Here is a 26,476-nt window from a genome sequence, read left to right as displayed (position 1 = left end):
CAGGAAGTTCTGCTTTATTATATTTTCACTTAATTTTTCAATTTCTTGTTCTTCCTCTTCACTCTCTGGCAATCCTATAATTTATATGTTCGATCTCTTATAGCTGTCCCAGAGGTTTCTGATCCTCTTCTCACTTTCCTTGCTTTCTGTTTCCTCTTTCCGTACTGGTTGACTGTTTGTTTCTTCTCTATGTTCTGATTTGTTGATTTGATTTCTGGATTTTATTTCCTCACCACTTGTCTCGTATGTGTTTTTGTTCTTTTCAGTATGAGTGGCTTTCAGTCCTTTCTCATCTTGTTCCAAATCTTTTGTTAATTCTGTAAGCCACCTAATAACTATAGCTCTGAATTGAGCCTCTGATAGGTTTCTTATATGTTCATCTGTCAGATTCTTCATCTGTTGCCTGGTGAGCTGCAGCATTGCGATTTCTATAGTTGTCTGCCTCATTTTGACAGATTTGAGTTTTGCTTTGCTTCTGGGGCAGGCTATAGGGGGCAGGGCCTGTGTAATCGTCACAACCCGGGGACCGGCGGCGATCCGCAACCGTTTTCGCTTCGCTGTGGTGCTTTGTCGTCACTACCCAGCGACCGGTGGTGATCTGCAACCTATTTCGTGGCACTGTGGCGCTTTGTGTGGGAGTGGGGGTCCAAGATGGATTCCTGCCATTATTCTCCACTGGGAGACCGGGATCCATCCTCCCGCCCTCTGGGCCTCACCGTCCAAGGCAATGCGGTGGCTGCTTTTCCCAGTGTTGGGGTTGGAAGCTGCTGGGGCTCAACTGCAGCTGGGATTGCTCTCCCTGCCGCTGTCCCTGGTGCTATCACCAACAGCACCACTCACTTTTGCTCTTCCTAACTGTCCGATGAGTGCCGCTGGTTTATAACTTCTTACATTGGGCTTCTGTGTAGTTTTATTTTCTAGAATTCCTACTTATCTTTTGTTTTGAGGTAGTTGTATTCCTTTCTAGTTATAGAGGGAGACTGAGCATGTCAGTCTAAGCCTCCATCTTGGTCGGACGACCCCAGCTTCATCTTTCGACACACACCTTTGAATTGGTTTTTGGATGCACCCAAAGCTGCAGATCTGTGAATAAACAACTACCTTGGTTACTGCTAAGATCCTGTGTCCTGGTATTTTATTATGAGCATTATTCACATAAGGAAGAAGGAGAATGGGTTAGAGAGGGTAAAGAAGGTCACGAGGAAGGTGGCTTTTTCTGGACAAGGGGAATTTGGTGGATAGTGAGCTTTTTGCAGAGAAAGTGTTTGATCCAAAGAGTCTAGAAAGCCTGAGCATAGAGAAGTTCTTACCACTTGCTGGATTGCTGGAAAAAGTTATCGAGGTCTATGAGAACTCCGAAGTCAAGTGTGCCATTTTCTGGCCACTTACTATGGTTATTTAGAGAATATTGGGGCCACATGAAAATGGACAGAAAGACAAGTTGACAGACCTTGACTTCTCCATTTAGTTGGAGAGATTTGAGATTATGGACTAAACACCCAAGAGGGGTATCTTTGGGTGGGAGGGACTGGCCAATTCCCATGGCGATGGGTAGGGTTAATTTGAGTCCAAGAAGGAAGAGGAGGGCGAATCCAAGCCAACATTCCTGGCTCCACAATCCGTTGAAATGAGCGTCCCCATTTTGACCAGAGAGTGAAGGGCCTAAGGCTGAGAAGAGAGGCACTAATTCATCCTAGGCATCCCCAGGAGTCATTAGACCCCATAGAATGGGTCCAGATTGACCCAAGGAGTCAGGTGACTCCAAGAGTGGTTCTGACCGAGTGCTCAGATTTAGGGCCGGCCTGCCCAGAATGGTCTCAGATAGACCAGAAAACAGAACCACCAGAGGAGATGAAGGCGAGGACTCACCCATGAATCCAAGGGCTGGTGTTGATTGGGTGTAAATGGCAGTCAAGGGAAAGGTTGGAGGAAAAAGGAGGCGGATGGTGTTAGCAAGCCAGAGGGGAAGCTTGAGCCACTGACTCATGGATATCTGAGTGACTCCAGGTCCAAGAATTGGGGATGGCTTGGGGCCCGAGTCTGACTTGGGAGTCCTGGTTGAGCCGGTGTCCCAATCCCAGGTTTTGGCACCAAAATGTAAGAATGGAGTTGCTCAGAAGGCCATCAAGATGCAGCGAGCAGGAAAAAAGTTTATTGGGAGAATCAGAGAGCGGGGAGGGAGCTGTGCTGTGGTTGGCTCCAACTCTGAATTCCTAGGGGCGGAGGTAGTTGCTTTATAGGGGGAAATAAAAGAGGAACTATTGAGTTCAGTTTGGTTATCTTGCAGCTGCAAGTATGATGGGCCGATCAAAGCCAAACTCGGTTTGGTTTGATGCACCCTGCTATCATGAGGAACTTCCAGCCCAAAACATCACTATCCCCCAGGCAGATGTAGGCAGGTGGGTAGGAGGGGGAGGGCATGAGAACAGAGGCTGTCAAACACAACAATAGCTATGCAGTATGAATGTATCAAAATTATACCTATTTTTTTGTCAGATCAACAAAAAATAAATTTAGGGGTGTGCTGCACAATTCTAATAGTTTATGTGTGCCATGAGATGAAGAAGTTGAAAATTACTGGTTTATAGCATACTTATATCTGTTAAGTGCACAATCTGTTTTAAAAATTATATACTTTAATTTTAAAAATATTATATTACTAAAAAATGCTAAGCGTCATCTGAGCCTTTAGTGAATTGTAGTCTTTTTGCTGATGTAGGGTCTTGTCTCAATGTTAATGTCTGCTGACTGGTCAGGTTGGTGATTGCTGAAGTTTGGAGTGGCTGTGGCAATTTCTTAAAATAATGCATCAGTAAACTTTGTTGCATCAATCGACTTTTTCTTTTGCAAATGACTTCTTTATAGCCCATGATGCTGTTTGCTAGCATTTTACCTATACAGTAATCCCTTGCTTCATCGCAATTAACTTATCATGGCCTCACTGTCTTGCGTGATTTTTAAAAATGTTATATTTAATTATTTATCGCAGATTTTTTGCTATATCGTGGGATTTAGTGGTACTGTACACATATGTTGTTAAAGTTATGTAGGTTTAAGAGTGTAGAATAAATGTAAGGTTCTTACTTCATGGGGTGGGGGGGATCTGGAAAGTAATACCCGTGATAAGTGAGGGAATACTGTAGTAGAACTGTTTTTCATCTGAAATATGGTGTTAGAGGAAAGCTCTATAGATATCCTGACCCTCAGAAAGATGAACAAGTGGATCCTAGCACAAATTAAGCCTGAAACTTTACTGGAGGCAAAAATGAAAAACTGAAGCTTTTTGAGTTCAGACACATCATAAAAATACAGGGTTCTTTGGAAAGGACAATAATGCTGGGGAAAAGAGAAGGCAGCAGGAAAAAAAGACCAAAAATGAGGTGGATTGACTCCATAAAAGAAGTCTGAGGCATGAGTCTATAGGCGCTTAGCAGGTTGTTGAGGGCAGGACATTGTGGATATCACTCATTTATAGGATCTCCAGGAGTAGGAGCTGACTCAATGGCACCTTACACACAAAATTTCTTTCAAAATTGCAGTCAGTTCTCTCAAACTCTGCGATTGTTTTTAATCAACTAAGTTTATGTAATATTGTAAATCCTTTGCTGTCATTTCAACTGTCTTCACTAGGAGTACATTCCATCTCAAGAATCACTTTTCTTTGCTACTCCATAATAACTAATTCATCATCCGTTAAACTTTAGCTATGATATTGCATAATCACATAACAAGATCCATCCATGTTGTCATAAATGGCAGTACTTTATCTTTTCTTATAGCAGAGTAGTATTCCATTGTCTATATGTACCACATCTTCTTTATCCAATCATCTATTGAAGGACACAGGTTGTTGCCATGTATTGGCCACCAAGAATAATACTGCCATGAATAAAGGGGTGCATTTGTCTTTCTTTCATTTACCATCACATCCCCAGAACCAGGCATAGAGCCAATGAACATTTAATGAATAAATGAATACTTTGTGTCAAATATACTAAAATAAAAAAGATAAATAATGCAGTCCTTACCTTCAATAGTCTTAAAACATAGGACAGGATTCTCAGCAGAAGGTGGTACAAAACTATTCAATTAATGAAATACCTGAATTAAAGGGCTTTTTAGAAAGACTTGAAGTTTCAATTCTCTAAGTCTAGTCTCAATAGCCAGTAAGATATTAAATTAAAATCTTATTGAGCCCCCTTTAATAATAGATAATACTAGTGTTAATTAATGCTCTATCTGCGTGTAAATGAATACTCCTAAAGGAACTTTTAAGTGACCTCTAGGAAAGTGACCTTAGTTTACAGCCTTCTAATTTGGGATTTGAGGTAATTTCACCAGGGAACACAGTTAGCTATGGTTAGTATCATTTGAGCTTTGATCTGCCAATGCATTACACTCAGGCCATTCTTCTCATTGGCTCCCAGACAATGAATGAGTACAGAAGGATACTGAGGCAGATCTGTTTCCTGGGAAAAATGAAATCTGCTGAAGGGCACTCTGGCTTGATGCTTCCCCTTGAGCCAAGCTGAAGAGCATTGCAGTCTTAACTCTTCCCACCAGGCTTCCTTCCTTCCTTCTTTTCTCACAGAGTCAGACTTGCATGCAGTCTGATAGCTCTCCCCACCTCCTACATCTCCTTCCCTGTTTTCCTTCACAAGCATTTACCCAAATAAAATGCTTGCACATCTAATCCTGTCTTGGTGCCTGCATTTAAGAGAATCCCAAACTAACACTCCAGACAACCATATATGTATTTGATTCTGTAAAGGGAGATGGCACAGTTATAAACATTTTCCCCTGTAAGGCAGTTAGGCATAGACATGGAACCCCAAATAATATGTAATAGGTTCTTTTCTTTCTTTCTTTTTAAAGTATATTTTATTTATTATGTTGTTACAGTTGTCCCAATTTTTCCCCCTTTTCTCCCTTCTGCCCAGTACCCCCCTTCTCCCAGCAATCCCACCCCCTTAGTTCATGTCCATGTGTCATGCATATGTTATTTGGCTTTACCCTTTCCTGTATTATTCTTAACTTACCCCTGTCTATTTTGTACCAAACAATCATGTTCTTAATCCTTGCATCACCCCCCCATTTCTCCCCCTTCTCCCTCCCAGCTGACAACCCTCCAAATGATCCCCACACTTATGATTCTGTTCCTATTCTTGTTTGCTAGTTGGATTTCATTTTTCTTTCTTAGATTCAGTTGTTGATAGTTGTGAGTTTGTTGTTATTTTAATCTTCATAGTGTTGATCTTCTTTTTCTTAAATAAGTCCCTTTAACATTTCATATAATAATGACTTGGTGAAAATGAACTCTTTTAGCTTTACCTTGTCTGTGAAGTATTTCATCTGCCCTTCCATTCTAAATGATAGCTTTTCTGGATAGAGTAATCTTGGTTGTAGGTCCTTGTTTTTCAGTACCTTGAATACTTCTTGCCAGTCCTTTCTGGCCTACAAAGTTTCTTTTGAGAAATCAGCTGTTAGTCTTATAGGCACCCCTTTGTAGGTAACTCTCTGCTTTTCTCTTGCTGCTTTTAAGATTCTCTCTTTATCTTTCACCTTTGGCATTTTAATTATGATGTGTTTTGGTGTGGTCCTCCTTGGGTCTAGCTTGTTTGGGAATCTCTGTGTTTCTTGGACTTGTATGTCTATTTCCTTTGCCAAATTTGGGAAGTTTTCCTTCATTATCTTTTCACATAAGCTTTCAATTTTTTGCTCTTCCTCTTCTCCTTCTGGCACCCCTATGTTTCAGATGTTGGCATGTTTAAATTTGTCCCATAGGTTCCTAAGCCTCTCCTCATTTTTTTTTTCAATTCTTGTTTCCTCATTCTGTACTTGACAGTTTTTTTTTCTTCCTTGTATTCCAAATCATTGATTTGAACCCCAGTTTCCTTCCATTCACCATTGGTTTTATGTGGATTTTCCTTCATTTCACTTAGCATAGCCTCCACTTCTCTCCTTATGCGTTTGCTGTACTCAAGCATATCTGTGATGACTGTGAGCATCTTTATCACCAGAGTTCGGAATTCTTCATCTGTTAGGTTGGTTATCTCCTTGTTGCTTTATTCTCCCACTGGAACCTTGATCCATTCCCCATTTTGGGCGACACTTTTCTGTCTCCTCATCTTGACAGGCTCCTGTGTTTGTTTGCCTCTATATCTTAGGTGGAGCTGTTGCTCCTGTTATGTTGTAAGGGGCGGGGCCTTAGGTAGTTGTCAGTACAGGGTGACTTGTTTCACCATGTTGTGGTGCTGTGTCGGGGGGAGGGGTCTGAGAGGGAACAATGCCGCTTGTTCAGCACTTTCCCCCTTTCCAGGCACTTCTCCCACTTCTGTATGGGACTGGTGCCTTTCTAGCAGTTGCCCTGGCTGTTGTTCCTAGAGTGGGTGGGTCTGTGGACATTCTAGGACTGTGGGGGCCCTTTAAACAAGAGGACTCTGCTGAGAGACTGGCAGTTTTTGCCTCCACTCCAAACCCCACTGCTCTGCATAGTCAGAAGCAATGAGGCTGGATTTTCCCTGACGCTGGGACTGTGAGCTGCATTGTCTGGTGAGGAACTGGGAACACTCCCCAGGTATCCCTCCCCACTTTTTAAAAACATGTGACTGTGCTTTCCACTGGCCTGCCACTGCCACTGCTGCCACCACACCACATCCTCTCCACCCCAGCCCCGCCCCTTCTACCTGTCTGGGTGAGTATTTCTTCTTTATATCTTTGTTTGTTGGACTTCTATGCAGCTTGATTTTCTGTAACTTCTGGCTATGTCTAGTTTTGAGGTAGTTGTGTTCTTTCTTAGTTGTGGAGGGAGACCCACTGTGTCTGTCTAAGCCTCCATCTTGGCCAGAAGTTAACGAGTTCTTTTCTTAAGGGAGAAGTAATCATGGGCTGTGTTGTAGAGGTTTTTATAAACCAAGAGATGGAAAGGATGAAAGGGAAGGATAGATAGATGAAGGGAGGGGGATAAGAGGGTGGCAGGAAGAGAGAGAAGAGAAAGGGTGGAGAGGTAAAAGAGGGAGAGGAGAACGAAAGAGAAATTGAAAGCAAAAGAAGTATGGTGGGGAAGGTGAAAGAAAAATGTAGTGTTATTTATTCTGATGGAATAATTTCTTGTCCTTGGAAGGCCCACTCAGTCATCTCTTTAAGAAGCAGGTTCTATCACTGTAATAGAAGGAGAAACTGTGTGATTACTTAAGTCTAGGACAGAGAGAGGCACTCTTTTAGGAAAAGGATATGTAGGAGATCAGGCTTTACATCATAAAGATTTAATCCAAAGTATCTAATTTTTAGCTTAAACTACCCAACTTTTTTTTTTTTCTTTCTTTCGGTATTCCTTTGGAGGCCAGGTCATATGGGAATCTCTTCCTTTTCATGATCCAAATATTCATCTTCAAAGAATCAGAAGCAAAATGTGAAGGAGTCGAAAGAATAACAATTTATGACTGTCGTCAGACCCGAGAAGAAATTTGACCTTGAGAAGTGGGTGTAAGGATGTGAAATCTGCACTGTCTACTGTGATAGCTACCAGCTACCTGTGGCTATTTGCTTTTAAACTTAATTAAATAAAAGAAGATTTTTAAAAAATCAGTTCCACAGGAACACTAATGACATTTTAAGTACATTGTAGCCACATGTTGCTAGAAGCTAGCATATTAGAATGTATACATGGAAAATATTTTCATCAAAGGAAGTTCTATTAGTCAAAGCTGTGTTAAATGAAAAGTACAGTTGGAAAGGAGGAGAAGAATGGAAAAGTGTGGGTCCAGGGGAATCTGGCTTTCTGAAAACTGGTTCTAAGATTAGCCCCATGCCATGACCAAAACTCATGGACAAGTTACCTAGGTTAAGAAAGTCCCTCCCACATATTTAACCTATCATGGAATCATATGTTCTCTGTAAATTGGATTATACAGGTTAAACCTTAAGTTCAAATGTATTAAATACTCTTAGGTTTCATGTATATGCTAACATAAAAAAACAATTTTAACTCACTGTGCCACATTTTCCCTCTAGAACAGTTTCTTGATCTTGACAAAATTGACATTTTGGGTGAGATAGTTCTTTGCTAGAGATTTTTTGTTGTTGTTGTGATGTTGTTCTGTGTATTATAGCATATTTATCTCCATCCCTGACCTCTATCCACCAGATACCAGTGGCATTTCTATCTCTTCAGTGTAACAATTATAACTGTCTCTAGACATTGTCTAATGTCCACAGGAGAGAAAAATAACTCACATGTTGTGAAATGTTGATCTTGCATATGGTGTCTGTAATATTGATATGACCTTGGATTTGGTCAGAAAAGTTAAGTGCTACCTCCCACCCTGAGCTATAACCAAGCAGTGGTCTGTGACTAACCTGACAAAGAAAGCACTTTGTTTAGAGGAAACTCATAAAGTGATTTTGGTCAGGAGGATAGGCTAAGCTCATGATAACTACTTGAAGCAAGAAACCACCTCCCAAATATATGATGTGTACCATGACTGGGATTGACTTAACAATGGTGAAGAAATCATATAATTTGCTGTCTTATAGGTATATAAGTAACCCAAATGCATGTTTCTTTTTTGGTATCAAAGAAAACTCTAGAATAAAATTTATCATCAGTGTCATTTTAAACTACATCCAGACTGTCAAAAGTCTAAATAACTACATTTTCAGTCTCCTCTAAAAATGAAAGACACGAAGCCCATGGGAACAAGTCTATGAAACCCTTTCCATGAAGATGGCGCCCAAAGTGAAGAAGGAAGCTCCTGCCCCTTCAAAGCCGAAGCTAAGGCAAAGGCTTTGAAGACAAAGAAAGCAGTGCTAAAAGGCATCCACGGCCACAAAAAAAGAGAAGATCCACACGTCACCTACCTTCTGGAGACCTAAGACACTGCAGCTCCGAAGGCAGCCTAAATATCCTCGCAAGAGCACTCCGAGGAGAAACAAGCTTGACCACTATGCTATCATCAAGTTCCCTCTGACTACTGAGTCAGCCATGAAGAAGATAGAAGACAATACACGTGTGTTCATTGTGGATGTCAAGGCCAACAAGCACCAGATCAAACAGGCTGTGAAGAAGCTCTATGACATTGATGTGGCCACAGTCAACACCCTGAATAGGCCTGATGGAGAGAAGAAGGCATATGTTCGACTGGCTCCAGACTATGATGCTTTGAATGTTGCCAACAAAATTGGGATCATCTAAACTGAGTGCAGCTGGCTAATTCTAAATACAAAAATTTTATTCTAAAAAAATAATTAAAAATAAAATAAAAATAAAAATGGAGGACACTAAATAATACAACACTGTTTTAACCTGCGGACTTTCATACTCAATTCTAACTCAAAAATATATCTGCTGACATTCATGCTTTATAAAGTAATTCCAGTGTTATAATTATGTACCTTGAGTAGAATTACAATGCATTTGTATTGAAAATTGATATAGTCTATGGGAAGTGTCTTGAGAATTTTCAATTCTGTTGCTGCCAAAAGAAAGAGGTATTAACCTTTCAGAATGAGATGGTCACATTAGATTTTACACATAAAGAAAATCACAGCTAGACTTTGAAACTTAAATAGATTTTTTTCCAGTGCCTACAATAGTCACTACTATTGAAATACTATAGAGTCCTGGAGGAAAGGGACTGCATCTTCTCGCAGTTCCTCCAAGAGTGTTTCCACATATTAACACTCAATAAATTATTTGTTCATGAGTAAACGAACTCATATCTAATCTTCTGAGTATATTGCTATAAAATATGGGCCAGGATACAAGTCCCTCAATTCTCAACCTATCTTGTGTTATAATGCAAGTAAAGAGGAATAAATGGTAAAAGGACTGTGGCACTTTGAATATAAGAGCCAAAATCTATTTTCGGTCTCCCTTATTCCCGCATTGGTTATGTGTTAAGTGACCTTATAAGTTCCTTTATTTTGCTGACTTTCAATTTCCTCACTGATAAATTGAGATTAATTATAATGCCATATTATTTTGAGGTCTAAATGAGAAAATCTACATAAGACTTTTAACATACTGCCTGGCACATAAAAATTGCTCTTTAGATGTTAGCTATTATTTTCATTACTTATTACCTCCACTGATTAAAAAGATTTTCATTCTTATTGAAAAATGATGGCTGCATTTTTTTAAAAAACTACATTTTTATATCTTTTGGAAGTCAAACTTCTCAGCACTTACCTTGAGAATTGTTGGGTTGGCCGAAAAGTTTGTCTGTTCTTTTTAACATAAGATGGCTCTCATAATGCTTAATTGTTTTTTTACAAGATTTTCTTTTTAGAAAGAGGGGAAGGGAGGGAGAAGGAGAGGGAGACAAACAGCAATGTGTGGTCTACTAAACTGTGGAGCATCATCCAGAGAGAAATCTCCAGCACAAAACTTTGCAAACTACTTTTGACATGTTCAGTCAGTCACAGCACCTTCTCCATATACTGTATAATTTTTTTTTTTTTTTGCATTTCAGTTGAGTTTTTACCTTTCTTGAAATGACAAAGTATAATACGCTGAAAATGTTTTGTATTTTCTTCTATCTTCAATATTAAAATGATTACACAAAAATTCATCAATTTTGATGTTTTTTCTTTTTAATGCACACTGATATGACTGCTGTCACAATGCAATCTAAGAAAATTGTTTCAAATGACGTTAAAGACAACTAAGTATTACTATAGCCATCTTATGGGAAAAAAACAAACAAAATTTTTGGCCAACTCAATAATTTCCTAGCAAATGTTTATAGTTGCTGTTTCATTAATTCTTCTCTCTTCTGGAGACCCCAACCTAACTCTTCACTCTTGAGACTCAAAGCACACAGTGTATGTCTGAATTTACAAAGATGGTGCCCAGCAGCCTTGTACATGAGTCAACCTGTCTTCTCTTGTAGGACAAAGCCAGCAACCTTGTCCATTTGTCAACCTGTCTTCTTTATTTCTTCTCCTTGGTGTCAGCCCTAGAAGTAAATTGAAGCTTAATGCCTGGCCCCTGAAGAGAATAAATTCCTCAGAAATCCTTTAGATGGAGAATTAGTTCAAGAAAGGCTAGAGTTTCTGGGACCAGTTAACATAGAAGCAAATCTTTCCACTGTCCCTAGCCAAGATATCAGCTCCTAGAACTGAGGAGCAAAGTGAAATTTTGATGAGCTATTCCACTTGCTATTGGGTTGCCTCACTCTAAATTTATAGTATATTAGGTAGAAGGTTGTTTTTTTCTTAGAAAAAGAAATTTCTGATGATATAAGTAATATGTGCTTATGATAGAATTTTAATATAAAAAACTACAAAGAAGATATTAAAGTCAATAACTAAACAGTTTATAAATATTATTTTATTCTATCTTCACAAGTCAGATATATTAGTGTACTTCTCTCCAGGCTATTTTTTAAATAGACTTTGTTAGAACAATTTTAGATTTACAGAAAAATTGAGAAGATAGTACAAAATGTTCGCATATAACTTGAAGCCAACTTCCTCCATTATTAACATCTTGTAGTAGTATGATATGTTACAATGAACCAATATTAGTGCATATTACTAACTAAAACCCACAGTTCTTTTTTTTTACATTTTCCTAACTGATGTCATTTTTCTCTTCCATCTACATGACCACATGCTCCTTAGGTTTCTCTTGGCTACAATAGTTTTCCTGACTTTTTTTGCTTTTTATGACTTCAATGGTTTTGAGAACTACTAGTCAGTTATATGTGTATTGCAGGATGCCCTTGGAATTTTCTGAGGTTTTTCTCATGAGAAGGCTGGGGTAAGATTTTTTTGTTATCATTAACTGAAGTTGATTGTATGAATTCGTTTCCTGTTAGTGAAACAATCAAACAGCCTTTTTCTTTAGTTTGCTTTTTAGTTAAGTAGTATATCATTAGATTTCAAATGTTGTATAGATTTCTGAGATAAACCTGCCTCATCATAATGGGCCTATAATTTTCCTTTCTCATACCATCTTTGTCTGGTTTTATTATTGTCTCAATCATGTTCCCCAGAAAGCAAACTCTGGGATGGAGATTTATATGTTAGTTTATTGGGGAGGCTCTCAGAGTGAAGAGTAAGACTCAAATGCATCTACAGTGGAAACCTCAGCAAGAGATTTAGGGTGGTCCTTTAATGTCGTCCCACATTAATTCAATGGAGCAAGGCCCTTGGACCTTTGCTTCTACCAATCTTGTATATGGGCGACAAGGTAATTCTTAGAAAGGGACTTAACTCTGAGTGGTCAGCAGCCACCACTCTCCGTGGCCTGGAAACGCATGCCTGAGTCCTGAAAAGAGATCTTGGAAGTTTGCCATAGCATCCATATAATAAATAAAGAATATGATGTCTTCAAAACAGGATTTCAGGAGATTTTCCTTCTGTGGAATGAAGAACAACCCATAGAAGCCAAAAGTTATCTGTTCTGTTGACTATGGTAAAACTCAACTTCAAAACCATATGGGACATGTGTGAAGATGGGAAGAGGTGAGGATGAATAGTTGTTTGACTCCTAAATCAAGTTCTTGAACAGCTCTATAAGTCCTTTTTCCTTGCTCAGATCAATGTTGGTAATTTATATTTTATCTAGAAAAAGATCAATTTATAAGTTTTCAGATTTATTGGTTTAGAATTATTCATAATAACTCTTACAATATTATAAGTCACTATCCTATAGTTAATCATGTCCCCTTTTCCCTTCAATTTTGTTTTTTGTGCCATTCTCCTTTGTTTCTCTGTCTTGCCAGATGCTTATATACTTCATTAATATTTCCAAAAAATCTGTCCCTTATTTTGCAGATAATTTCTATTGCTTGCTTTCTATTTCATTGATATTTGCTTTTATCCTTGTTAGTCTCTTCTTTTTGCTTTCTTTGAGTTTACTCTGTTCTTTTTCTAATTCTTGAGTTGAGTTCTTGGCTTGTTCCTTCTCTACTGTGTATCTTTTTAAATGTATACATTTAAGATTACAAAGTTCCCCTCTGAGCACTGATTTAGCTGCATTGCACATGTTTTATTAAATGCAATAAAGATTTTCAGTTGTTTTACAATTTCTATCCTATCCTTATTCTTTTCATAAAAAAGCACTCGATTTTTAGATGACCATATGACTTCCCAACAAAGATAGTATTTTTCATCTTCTTTTACAGCTAGGTTGACCCTATTATGGAAGCAGATAGAGATAAAGACTCTCAAGGCAGTTCCTCCAGGACTTTCTGTTGACTAAGTCCAATCTGTAAGCAAAAAATGAGTTACAGAAACCCCAGAGTGGACAGACATACAGACTGCCCAGTCAGCTTGGAGACCTGAGAGCTTAGTCAAGCCGGGAGAGCACAGGGAAAAGCTAGCTCCCAGGATGCTACAAGGGAGGTTACAGAATGTAGATTTTTGCCTAGAAGCCATTTTTCCTGCTAAATTTGGGGAGTCTATAACTAAAAAGAGAAGGGAAGAGTATATAATGGACAGTTATTAACAATATCTACCATAACTGCATGTCAGCACACAGGGATTACAGCCATATGATCCTGCTTTGAACAGTAGATATATGAGCAGAAGTGATACATGTACCTTTCAATTCATGTCTTTAAAGAGAATGAGCATGCACTCTCCTTCCCTTTTTCTCCTTCCCTATTGGCTGGGAGTCAGCATGATGCCTGGAGCTAGAAGTCATGTTGGAATCTGAGATGAAAAGATCATCTATAATTGATCTATGGGCTAAAAGGCTCTAAGAAAGATAGGACCTAGTTAGAGTCCCTCTGGAGAGCTTCCCTAGACTTTACAGCTTACAGAATTGTTGTCAAACATGAGCAGGATGAGCCTCAACAGCTGGTCATCATGGAGTCCCCACAGAAAGGCCGGAAAAGAATTCTAGTGGTGATAGACAAAGAAAACTCTAGCTTTACTTGAAGTGTTTTGTTTTATTTTAAACAAAGAGTTACTTATATATTGCTTAAAAAATAAACATTGATTTTAAAACTTAAAAGAAATCAAAAAAGGAAGAACGATTTGAAAAGAAGATATACCCAAGTCATACTGAGATACATTCATCACATAAGAGATAAATATAGCATCCTGGATTGTGGCATTGTGTTACAGGGTGAGGTTGTAGGGCACCCACAATGTAGCAGAGTGTTTAGAGCTCTGATACACCTAAATAGATTCTACTCCACCCTTTTACAGTTTTCCAACGTGTTTTCTCTAAGGATACAGCTATTCTGATGTTTTAGTGATATTGTAACTGTTATATAAAATGTTTTATTGTGCCTGGTGTATACTGAGTACTCAATTAGTGACAGCTATTCTGATTTCCAGAACTTTGTTGCACTAGTCCAGCTCTGGAGTCTTTTTAACATTATCTCAAGCATCTTAGTTTCCTTTCTCTTCTTCCCTCTTCCAACATAAAAAGACTTGCCACCAAATTCTAGCCTTGTCATAAGGTTTCTTAAGTTTAAGGATTCAGTTTCTAAAAAAAATTATCAGTACCCTGTTTTATGGAAGTTTAAGGATCAAATTTCTATAAAACCAATTTACATAGAATGACAACTACCTTGTGCCATGAACATGATTGTTAATATTGTTTCTATGGTGAACAATAAGGTATTCAGAAAATAACCTGATGTTATAGAGGGAAATGGGCCTTCTTTACTTATTAATTCTTGACTCCAAATGCCCTTTGCAACTCTTGCCTCACCATTAGATCAGAGTAGTTATTATTATTACTGAAACATAAGGTTAATATTTCCATCATCACTGGGGCAAAAATTTACATACTTCTACATAATTATTGTACACAGCTGCTTGTACATTTTGTCTTTTATCTTGGTTTGCACAGTTCATCTGGAATTTCATGAAACTAGGCTAGTTATAATAACAGTCTTGAAAGAACTTCAGGGGGAATGTTAAGTTCAACATTTAAGCAGCATCCTTTAGTTAAATAAAAAGCTTCAGAGCCTCTTGAAGACAGGAACAGTTTTGACTGAAAAGTCTAATATCAACCACATGAGCTCAATGATTGCAGAACAATTTTTTTTATTGCATTATAAATCTGCTGGAAACAACAACAAAAAAGGTCATCAATTTTTTCCTTATTTTTTGTTGGAATTTTGAAATTACCCTCTTTTTCTTCCTTATTTTTCAAACAAAGCCATGGTATTCAACATTGTCACAAATTCTGTTTGACAATGATGTTCCTTCCATAAGCTATTGAAACTTGTAGGTCAGGTGAAAAGAAATCACATAAAAATTGAAGCCATTTTTAAAAATCAGTACTGACTAAAAAGACTAAATAACTTCCATCTTATAGCAGAATCAAAAGAAATTGGTCAACAGATATTATATGAGATAGAGGAAAGGCAGCATAATAGAACAGCTTGAAAGGAAAGATCTCTTAATTTTAGCCCTGACTTTGTGGAAAGGAAAGATCTCTTAATTTTAGCCCTGACTTTGTGTACAGCTAAATGCATTTGTTTTAGCTTATCACTGAACTTTGCATTAGTTAGGCCCCTTGGTTTAAAGTGAAAAAACCCAACCATATGACAAAATAACAGGTAAAAATAAGGGTCACATAAAATATTCAGGGATATATTTGGTTTGGGTGTTGCTGGATCCAAGTGCTTGAATGATGTCACCAAGACCATGTTTCTCCCCATCCCTCAGCTCCTTTTCCTGTATGTTGGCTCCACTCTAAACAGGTTTTTCACAACCTGTGGAATAATGGTTATCAGCTTTCTAGTTTATCAGTTCAGCAAACCCAGAGCAAAGAGAACGCCACTTTCACCATTGTTCCATAAAAGTGGGATGGCTTTTGGATAATCTCTTTGTATATAAGGCTCAACCTTGAACCAGTGGAAGATGCAAATTGGACAGGTCTAGGCTACTTATGTCACACACCATATGGACTATAATTTAAAGTCAGGATACTGTTACCAGAAAAGTGGGAGTTCATGACAAATGGAGGGCAGGCAAAAACAATACACTTCCACTGCTACCTCTTTTGGATTTCAGAGTACTCAATAAAGTATAGAACTCAGAGTTGATGACATAATGCTTTTTACTCTAAGATTTAAGCCACAATATTTCTAAGAATCTGAGGAGGAGAGACTGATTGAAATATAATATTCATGCTCCTCCTCTACCTTTATTAATAGAACCTCATAATTTGTGCTAGGTACATAGCAGTCAGCAAAAGGCTATTACTTCTTACACTCCCCTGTAGCTAAGTGTGGCTATATGACTGACTTGATAGTCTGAATTATGGCCTCCAAAAATTTGATAGTTTGAATTAGGCCTACCAGGTCTTAATCCCTGGAACCTGTGAATTTCCCTTACATGGTAATAGGCCCTTTGCAGATGTGAGTGAGTTAAGGTTCTTCAGATGAGACATTATCCTGGATTATCTGGGTGGTTCCTAAAGGTGATCACAAGTGTCCTTACAGAATAGAGGCAAAGAGAGATTAAACACAGAAGAGGAGACAGCAGTGACCAGACAGGCAGATTGGAAAGATGCAGTCATAGCCATGTGGACACCTCAGTTTTAGTTCAGTGGAAATGAGAGAGAAATGTAAAAGTATAAGATTCTGTATTTTAAACCATTAAATTTGTAGTGATTTTGTATAGCAGCCATAGGTAACTAACATAACTGAATTCTGGCAAATAAGATATGAGCAGAAAGGGAGGTGTCCAACTTCCAGCTCATACCTTTCAAGGAAAAAATGCTACTGTTTTGTTTTCCCTGTCCTCTGCGTGGTTGGCAGGAATGCTGACATTCAGGTGAGCTGTTGTGTGCACCACCCATAAGGTGCATCACGGTAACAATGCTAGGACTGTAGAGCAACAAGAAAGTAGGAACCTGGGTCCCCAATATCCAGCTTGAAATCCCAATTTGAGAAACCAAATTCTCTGTGGTTCAAACCATTGTATTGTGTGGTCTCTTATTATAGCTAATATATATATCCTGACAAAATTACTACTTTTGTCTGACATGAGACTGTACTTCAAAGATTTCTTACTACAGAAAGTGTAATTAACCAAAACCCAAAGGCTACAATCTGAAATCTACAATCACGTTTGCACCCAACCTTCACTTCCTACAAGCTGTTTCCACAGTCTGGGTGTGGTGGAGATATTAAAGCAGTTTCATTCCTGGGAGAAATGGGATGCCTCTAACAGCCAGCTTTGGCTCAAGGACTCCTCAGTGGCTTTGCCAAACCTTCCTTAAACAGCACAGCAACCTAAAATGCTTCCTCCCACCCTTCCTTCTGTGTTCTTTCACGTGAGGCAGACCGTTTCACCATGTGATAACACTGCCAACCTTACCAGTTCCTTCCCTATTTTCTGTTACAGGTCTTGTCCCTAATCAAATCCTATTTCATTTAATACCATCTTGGCATCTGCTCCTCAGACTAACACATCATCTTTTTCCAAATGTTCAAGAACAATGAGGTCCTCTGACAAAGTAAAAAATAATAATAATAACAAGAATCTTATCAAGTAGTAAAAGTAATTTGTTGTAAACATATTTACCCAAGGTAACTCTCTGTGAAACAAAGATGACGTGGCCATTTTATACTTTACTTTCCCCCAAACAACCTCTTGATTACTTCCAAGTTCTCTCCTGCCATTTGAAAGTGAATTAGGAGAGCAATAGAGTTTTCTCTCAAGATTTGACAAACTTCATTAATGATTATTCAAAATAAGTGAACGAAAAGTAAAATTCCATCGGTTATACAGCTGCTTGAAGCAGGTAAAGATTCTGAATGACTGAATTCTTCATTAACCTTTGGCTTGATTTAACCTTGCCTAGACATAGTCCATTATCTCTGAATTTCCACACATTTGCATGTTTTGTCTTGGTAGGTGTAAATCTCTTAGCATAAACAAGCGAATGCCCACACAATGTGAAGTCTTGTCTTAACTTCCTGAATTAGAAGTCACTGTTCTATTTTACTTCAGTCCATCATCTGCACCTTTAGTTATAACTTCTTTCTGCTTTGTATGTATATCTCTTGAATCAGCATACTTTTTATTCATTTTAGCGGTCCCATAACTATTCATTGCATGTCTGTCTTCATCATACATTTGCTGAATTGAATCAAATGTGAAAGAGTTGAGAACTAGAGTACATTAATATCACTGGACACTAAAATTTCTTCAATAGATTCTGGCACAGGAGTTAGGAATGTCCTTCCAGGAACGGTTGTTAGAATGAGAAAATATGCCATTGAGAGGAGTTCAGGGAAGGAAATGTCACTCTTGGCAAAGGCTTTGGACACAGAACAGAGAAAATTGAGAATGAAGAGTTCTAATCCTTTCACATATGGTATATTTATAACTTTGCTGACTGGCGAAGCCTCTTAGAAGCTCACTTGCATGGGTGTGGTGTATGTGTGGTGTCCTGGCAGGAGAGGGGTCACTGCTTTTTTGTATACTGTCATGAGAAACAAAGATTTTTTACCTCCTTCTGAAAACAGGATATATATAAAATTATCACAGTGGAGCACTGTTACTGACATAGGTCCCAACTAAATATTTGGTTAGCTCTCAAAGGTTCTTTCTTTCTCTTTCTTTCTTTCTTTCTTTCTTTCCTTTCAGTATTAAAGGAAAACAGTATCTGTTCATGGTAATAAGAAAATATTATTAGAAAAATAGTGGATTCTTAGAACTGTGGCATATTAGTCATATTAACCTGGGAGGTAGAAAACACAGATTCAGATTTCTAGCTCTGAGTCTATCAAAAACTAACAATGAAATTTGGGTTTGACACCTAAACTCTCTAATTCTTGTCAATTTTATCTATGCAAATAAAACAGTTGAACTGTTTCAGAGGTTAAAAACTTATAGTTTAGGGATCAAGTACAATCTAAAGATGGGTTTTCTTTGGCCAGTCAGCATTTTAAAACTAAATTAGTTGCCTAAATATAAATCAAGACATTTTTCCAGAAAAAAACAAACAAACAATTTATGGCTTCTTTTGAAAGACCAAAATATATGACCAACCTCCTCTTGTATTCCTACAGGACAATCACTGGGTAAAGCCAATATTCTCCCAGTATACCTGGCCACTGCATTCATTTATGCCTGACTACATCTGACAGACATTTGAATGCATGACTCCTACATTCCATGACCAAAAGTGCTCGTCTAGTTCTAAAAATCCAGGAGTCTGGAATATAAGTGAGAGTCCAGGAAAAAACCCATATAATTACAGTCAACTGACTTTTCAGTAAATGTGTCAAGATAACTCAATGGGAAAATAATAGTTTATTTACACTGTACACAAAATTAATTCAAAATGGATTAATTCAAAATTAACTCAAAATATAAAAGATAAAACTATAAAACTATTAAAAGAGAAACTTCAAATTTGTGACTATGCTAAAAACACAGAGTTGTATTCTTTAAAAGGTTGATGTTATAGTGTATGAATTATATTCAATTTAAAAAATACATGAGCCTTCCGTAAGGATCTAAATCTTCATCTCCATTATTCCTGTTAACATTATCAATATCATCAAATTACTTTCCACAGTCGTAAGTTAACCAGTATGAGTTATTCATTTCACTTTAGCATAAAACACAGTAAATTATGGCTAATGTTGGAATAAATTTTACTTACAAAACTATAAGATTTGAGCCTCCTCTTTCAAAAAAGGAAACTTTGGGGAAATTATTTTAAAGCTACATGTTTTACTCCTCTTCTGAAGGTGAAAATTTTGTGTATTTCATTTTCTCAAATGAACATCTTAACAACAGGACCACATAAAATATCTCTCCTTTTGTTTGCAGGCTGTTTCTGGGCAGGTTAGATAAATCCTAATTGATGCTAAATTGATTCATTTAGGTTTTCATATTGTTTTGCATAATTACCCTTAAGACTATGAGATCATGCATGGTCTCTTCTAAATTTCATGTCAAGCTGGGGCATCTGAAAAATCAGCAGCACCTGCTGAGGCTCATTTAAACCACTTCCCACCTCCAATCCCATTACAGTACTTAAACACTGAGGAAAATATTCAGTTGTCTTACAATATGACTATAAAGAATTGACCTACTAATTGAAAGAGTCGTCATCGTCGTCGTCGTCGTTGGCAGCCGTCCGTCTCGAGAGACGATGGCGTAGCTTCTTAAGAGTCTATCTGCACCGCCGAGAATGGCTGTGCAGTCCGACTCGGGAGTGACAATCCCTGCCGCACTTGTTACAGGTGAAGGCAGATGGCTGTTGTTGCTGCTGTTGACGCTGCTTCCGCCTCGATCTTTTCTGGACCGCCTCCTCGTTGCGCGCAGCCTCTGCGCTTGACGTACCTTGCCTGACCGCGAGCCTCCAGGCTAGGCAGTCGTCTGCTTGAACTTCCCATGTGTTGAGATTGATGGAGCATTGTGTCATGTCCTTTTTGCAGATGTCTTTGAACCACAGTTTTGGGCGCCCTGTCATCCTCTGGCCTTCTGCTAGCTCGCCGTAGAGGAGGTCTTTGGGAATACGGCCTGCATCCATTCTTTTGACATGGCCGAGCCACCTGAGGCGTCTCTCACTAAGAACTGCATGCAAACTGCTCATGTTGGCTCGCTTCAGCACCTCAGTGTTGGAGACCTTATCCTGCCAGGCGACATGCAGGACGCGTCGCAGGCATCTCATCTGGAAGCTGTTGAGTTTCCTTTCGTGCCTTGCGTAGGTGGTCCACGTCTCGCTGCCATAGAGGAGAGTGCTGAGTACGCAGGCTTGGTAGATGCGCAGTCTGGTTTTCTCAGTGAGGCTGGAATTGTTCCACGCTCGCCGGTTCAGTTTGGCCATAACTGTGGCTGCTCTGGCGATTCTCCGATTGACCTCCAAGTCGACTGACAGAGAGCTCGAGATGGTGGACCCGAGGTAAGTGAAATCGTTGACAACCTCCAGGGTGTATCCATCGATGGTGATGCATGGGGGAGTCCCCGTGCCTTGAGCCATAACGTTCGTCTTCGTCAGGCTGATGGCTAGTCCGAACTCCTTGCATGCGTGGGAAAGGCAAGTGACTAGCTGCTGGAGTCCCTCTTTGGAGTGTGATGTCAAGGCTGCGTCGTCGGCGAAGAGCATCTCACGGATGAGCACCTCTTTGACTTTGGTCTTGGCTCATAGACGGGCCAGGTTGTAGAGCTTGCCATCGGATCTGGTGTGAATGAAGACACCCTCGCTGCAGTCCTTAAAGGCGTATTGGAGGAGCATGGAGAAGAAGATTCCGAACAGCGTAGGCGCGAGGACACAGCCCTGCTTTACTCCGCTGCTGACTGGGAAGGCCTCAGAGGTTGCGCCGTTGTAGGACACCGTGCTGTGCATGTTGTCATGAAAGGACATGACCACAGCAAGCAGATGTGGTGGACAGCCAATCTTCCGTAGCAAGCTGAAGAGTCCGCTTCGACTGACCAGATCAAACGCCTTTGTGAGGTCGATAAAGGCGAGGTAGAGTGGTTTATGCTGCTCGTGACACTTCTCCTGCAGCGGGCGTAGGGAGAAGATCATGTCCACTGTTGATCGGCCAGCTCTGAAGCCACACTGTGACTCTGGGTAGACGCGGGAAGCAAGGGTCTGCAGGAGGGCAAGAACGACCCGGGCGAATACTTTGCCGACGACGCTGAGGAGAGAGATGCCCCGGTAGTTGTTGCAGTCGCTGCGGTCTCCTTTGTTCTTGTACATGGTGATAATGTTGGCATCTCTCATATCCTGGGAATTGAAAGAGTGGTGTGTAAGAAAGTGAATTATTGTCATGGAACCCAATGAAGATTCTTCTTGTCTGGCAATCAGACAATTATGTGAGGCAAGGTTGAAATCTCTGATATTTCCTTTATTGCAGCCATTACAGTATTCACACATGCACCCCTGCCATTTGCTTCCTGAATACTCTCATGGAGGTTCCTGCCCCTTATATGTTATGCATAGACAAAGCCAGCTACTAGAAAAAATATGACATCAATGCTAATATAACTGCAAGTGCACTGAGCAGGCAAATCTAATTATTCTCTCTAAGCAGCCCATGCCTGGGCATCCGGGGTGAGGGAGCCTGACAGACTCTATTGTCCTTATACTCCACCCCTTTGGGCTTCCTCACCTTACAATCTACATGAGATCCATCTTCTGCAAGGTTCCCTTTGTGAGAAGGGTTGAGTTCTGTACCCATAAACTACAACAGCAATAAAGGCTACAACAAAAAGCAATGGCCCCTATTATAGAGGCCTGAGCCTGCAAGGCTTGGCTAACATTGTGGTGAACATAAGGGACATACATACAATATTCAGCTCCTACCATGGCACACACCCTACCCTGGGAGACAGTAAGCATGTTTGGGACCATGCAATTCTACAGAGCTACTTTCTGTAGCTGGTATACTTCCTCATTCAAGAGGTTCAAGGCCTCGTGCATTGCATTCAGTGCTTGAGCAGTATGCAAACGCTCTAGTACAGCAAGCACTACCCAGCTGCTGTCACCTGCCACGGGCAGCAGCTACACCAAGGGATGCTTTGCATGCCTCTGAAAAATGGCCTTCATGGCCTTTCCTACCTACACTCGTGACTGGAACTCCCTCTCAGTGGTTTGTAGTTACAAGCTGCAACTTTTGGCACATTGCAATGCCCAAGTATACTCAGGAGTGGGGGACATATAGACAGTATACGCAAGTGGGGGCAGGCGCAAGTTGCACAGCCTTCCCTTTCACACTGCACCCCACATAACTATCTATGTGGGCCTCAGACCCTGGGAACTCCTCAGGGTTCCCACACAGGAGAGTGCATCCTGCTCACATATCCTTCCCTCTTTTCAGGAGGTGGCTGGCACAGCCATGTAGTCTTCAAGACACGCAGAACAGGTTTCTCAGGGCACAACCCCAGGCTGCTTCACCCCTTCTGGGTTTATGGATCTTTCTGCTTTCTGTGATTGATCCTAGCCCCCTAGAAGATCTGCCCACATCCAAGCACAGGTCACCCACATGGGTTCACTTTTTACCTCCTGCAACTCAGCCCACAAAGGGCTAGTGGAGAGAGTGCTTCTTTGCTACAGCATCTAAACTTGTAAGAAGGTTAAAAGTTAACATAATACTATTAACATAACAAGTTCCCAGCTTTTGTAGCATCAGCTGTAACTCAGTATACATTTCCTAGCCAGAAAGCAAAATGCCATCCACCCCTAAATTCTAAATTGGGGGTACACTACCAGGGGCTCCTCAGTCCGCTGCTGACACTGCTGGGATTTTATTTTCCACACTACAATGGGGCAGGCAAGTAGGGAAGTCAGCTCCTTTTTCCCCTCTTCTTCTGAGTCCTCAGCTACACGTGGGAAGGGGAAGCGCCAGACTGTTGTGCAAGTGACATCATCTTCAAGCACATGAAGTTCTCACTTTTTGCCACTGCCACTGCCAAGGAAGGAGGGGCAGGGAGCCCCAGTCACCAGCTGCTCAGGACTCAATGTCCAGCTCTGCTTCGCTTCATGCTGGGCAGCCAGACCGAGCGCCCTCCCCGCCCCCGCAGGCACTTTCTGCTGAGGTTCCGCAGGCCACCATTTCCACACAGCCCTCACAAGGCCGGCAGGGGAGGCGGGTTTCCAGAGGCCAAGTGCGGACCCAGACCGCTGAGTGCCATTCGAGGAAGAGCCAAGTCTTCTCTCACTCTTTCGCTCACTCACTGGGCTGGTCATGCCTGCTCAGCCCCCATCACAGCCCGCACTGTGGGTTTGGGGTCTCTCTGGGTTGGTCCTTTCTGTGGCAGCCTCTGCCACCGACAACTCCGGAAGCCATCTCCACTGCATCAGAAAGTGCGGGTTCCGTCCCAGCTCACAGCTTCACCGTCTCTGCCTCAGCTTGCAGGCGGGTTGCTGCGGATCCTGTCGACTCCACCAATTGCTGTGGAACCCAATGCAAATTCTTCTTGTCTGGCAGTTGGAAGAATATGTGAGGCAAAGTTGAAATCTCTGATATTTCCTTTATTGCAGCCATTATACTATTCACACGTGGACCCCCACCATTCGCTGCCTGAACACTCCTGTGGGGGTTCCTGCCCCTTATATATTATGCATGGCTAAAGGCAGCTACTAGCCGAAATATGACATCAATGTTTATATAATTGTGAGTGTGCTGCACATGCAAATCTAATTATTATCTCTAAGCAGCCCATGCCTGGGCATCCAGGGTGAGGGAGCCTGACAGATATCGTCCTCACAATTATACTATCTCCTTAGGATTTCTCTCTTATCCCTTGGCGCAACTGGAGAAGAAACCTGCATCATAGAACACACATGCACACACATTATTTTCTCAGCTTTAACATAGTTGGAGTTCCGAAAGTATTTTTGCCTTGTGTTGACCAAGTACAAAAGGTAGTGTATTATTTAACATTATCCAACCAATTTGGACAAAATTTGGAAATTGCCAGTAAAAACTTGCTAGCCTTTAGAAAGGGGCTCATATGGAAGTGCCTATGAATATATTATGTGAGCATGTATAATGAAAAGTGGGAAAATATGTTATTTTTCAGTTGGCTACTGTTTGAACTGGCTGGAATAGGAGTAGTTCCTCTAATATGGCAGAAAATGTCCCTTTGTTTAGAATAACAGTTTTATGTGTCTCTACCAACCCCCAGGCTATATAAGAACAATTCATAAAGAGAATAAAATTGATTTACATAATGAAATATAAAGTGATTTCCCCATGGCATTGGGCATGAGGATCCTTCATCTCTATGCCTTCCCCTGCTCCACTCTGCTCTGTGTTTAGTCTGCCCTCTATGGACACATTACACAGACCCCTTAGCCTGCTGGCTTCCAATTGAGTTCTACCAATAGGAGGTAATTGTGAAAGATTGGTGACTGGGAGGAGGGCTAGGTCAAAGTGTTTACTCTACAGGCTGTCTTTATGCTGGGCCTCTTACTGGTGGAAGCTGGACAACTCTATCCTTTAGAGTTTCAGAGACTGCTTGTCCTTTAGCCCAAGAGTGCAACAGCTCTCTTCTGTTTCCAGCACCGAGTGCTTCAATGTACAGTCGGTTCTGCTATAAGTAGTATACGTGTTCCTCAAAAGCATCATGCAGTGCAAAATTGTGCAAGAAAAATTATGGGGTTAATGGGAAAATGGGGTTACAGGTACACACACAAACTGCATCTGTGACACTTCAAAAAAGATAAGAGCCTAATAAAAATGGTGTTACACTTGCTACATGACTAAAAAAATACATAAATATTGGATTTTACCCTGAGAAAGATCATTGAGTTTGCTTGTGGCAGTGAGCTTCAAGAGGGTTGCAGCCCATGAAGAAGTGGCAGGAAACTCATCTGAAATGGAACAGGAAGTTGTCACAGCAGATCAGATGATGTGGTGAATAATGTGGTGAACTAAGATGAATAGTGGCTGTTTGGGGGAGGGAGTGCACATTTTGTGTTTTCTTATACTCTTTGGTTCAACTGGGTACAGATTTCTGTGTTCACCTAACATTTCCCATGGGTGAAATAACACATAAGCTAATGCAAAACTAAGTTCTAATTGTTCCTGAATACATCAATGGCGTTGGAACAAATTGGCATTTTAAAAACAAGTGTTATAACGCAACTGACTTCACATAGTTCATTTCCCTATACCTCACTGAATTCTTCTCAATAACTGCATTTATGTATTTCTTGTTTCCCATGAAAACACCTACAGGGAGAATTAGGGAAGTCTCAGGATAAGAGCTCTGGAAATATGGTGGGAAGTCAGGATCTGAGCCTCCAAACAGTCTGCAAGAAATTTCTAGTGGAAGCAGTTGCCAAGGAACTTTGAAGGATTGTGATGTATCTCAAAATTGTAGTTGCTTCATGTACTATGCTATCTGGAAGTCCCACCACAGTCTGCCCCACCTCCCAGCCCATTATGTGCAACAGCTCTGTGTTAGTTGGGCTTTGGGGGTGAGTAGGGAGGAGAGTGGGATGTGGAACATGAATAGGAGCAGAAAGGACAGGGATCACAGTAGCTAAGATTAAAAAATTGAAACACAAACCCCCTTACCCAGAATCAACCAAAAAAGGTAACCTCTGAAAGGCACCAGGCAGTCCCTGTTCTGCTAGCATGCATGTATTGATAGTTCTGCTAGGCATTATTCCCTTGATAGAGAATTGGGCTCCACATACAGGAAACATGAATACAGCTTTTACTTCCACATTTCTTTTTATCAAGAAAAGCTTCTCTCCAGTACTTTCTATTTCAAAGGCACTTATTCTGCAAGCAACAAAAGTCTAGGAGCAAAAATATTCATTTTTTCTCCTCTGAGCAAGCCCTTTTATTTTTCACCTGAGTCAGAACATAAACATAACCTGGTCTTTGCCCAAAAATATTACATTAGCCATAGAAGCACATCCACATGAAGGGATTATTAATATTCCAAAAAGCCTTGGCAGAATTTGATGAAAGCTGAAATGTATTATCTCAGATGGTTTGCTATGGTATATTGGATTTAAAAAATATTAAACAAAGCAATACCCCATTTCAGTTTTATTCCCTGAAAGCAATTA

The 26,476-nt window shown here is 40.2% G+C and overlaps 2 pseudogenes across 1 annotated transcript in view; both read left to right on the top strand.

The window, feature by feature from the left end:
• LOC150004735 (ferritin light chain-like) overlaps window positions 1-26,476 on the top strand; it is a 47,176-nt pseudogene that overhangs the window by 6,712 nt on the left and 13,988 nt on the right. The gene's annotated exons all lie outside the window — the stretch shown is intronic.
• Window positions 8,726-9,194, top strand: LOC150004736 (large ribosomal subunit protein uL23 pseudogene; annotated as a pseudogene).

Source organism: Furipterus horrens, unplaced genomic scaffold (genome assembly GCF_987537825.1).
Source record: "Furipterus horrens unplaced genomic scaffold, mFurHor1.1.pri manual_scaffold_7, whole genome shotgun sequence".
Lineage (NCBI taxonomy): Eukaryota > Metazoa > Chordata > Mammalia > Chiroptera > Furipteridae > Furipterus > Furipterus horrens.
The sequence above is the reverse complement of the archived record's forward strand: the minus strand, read 5'-3'. Positions and strand labels throughout refer to the sequence as shown.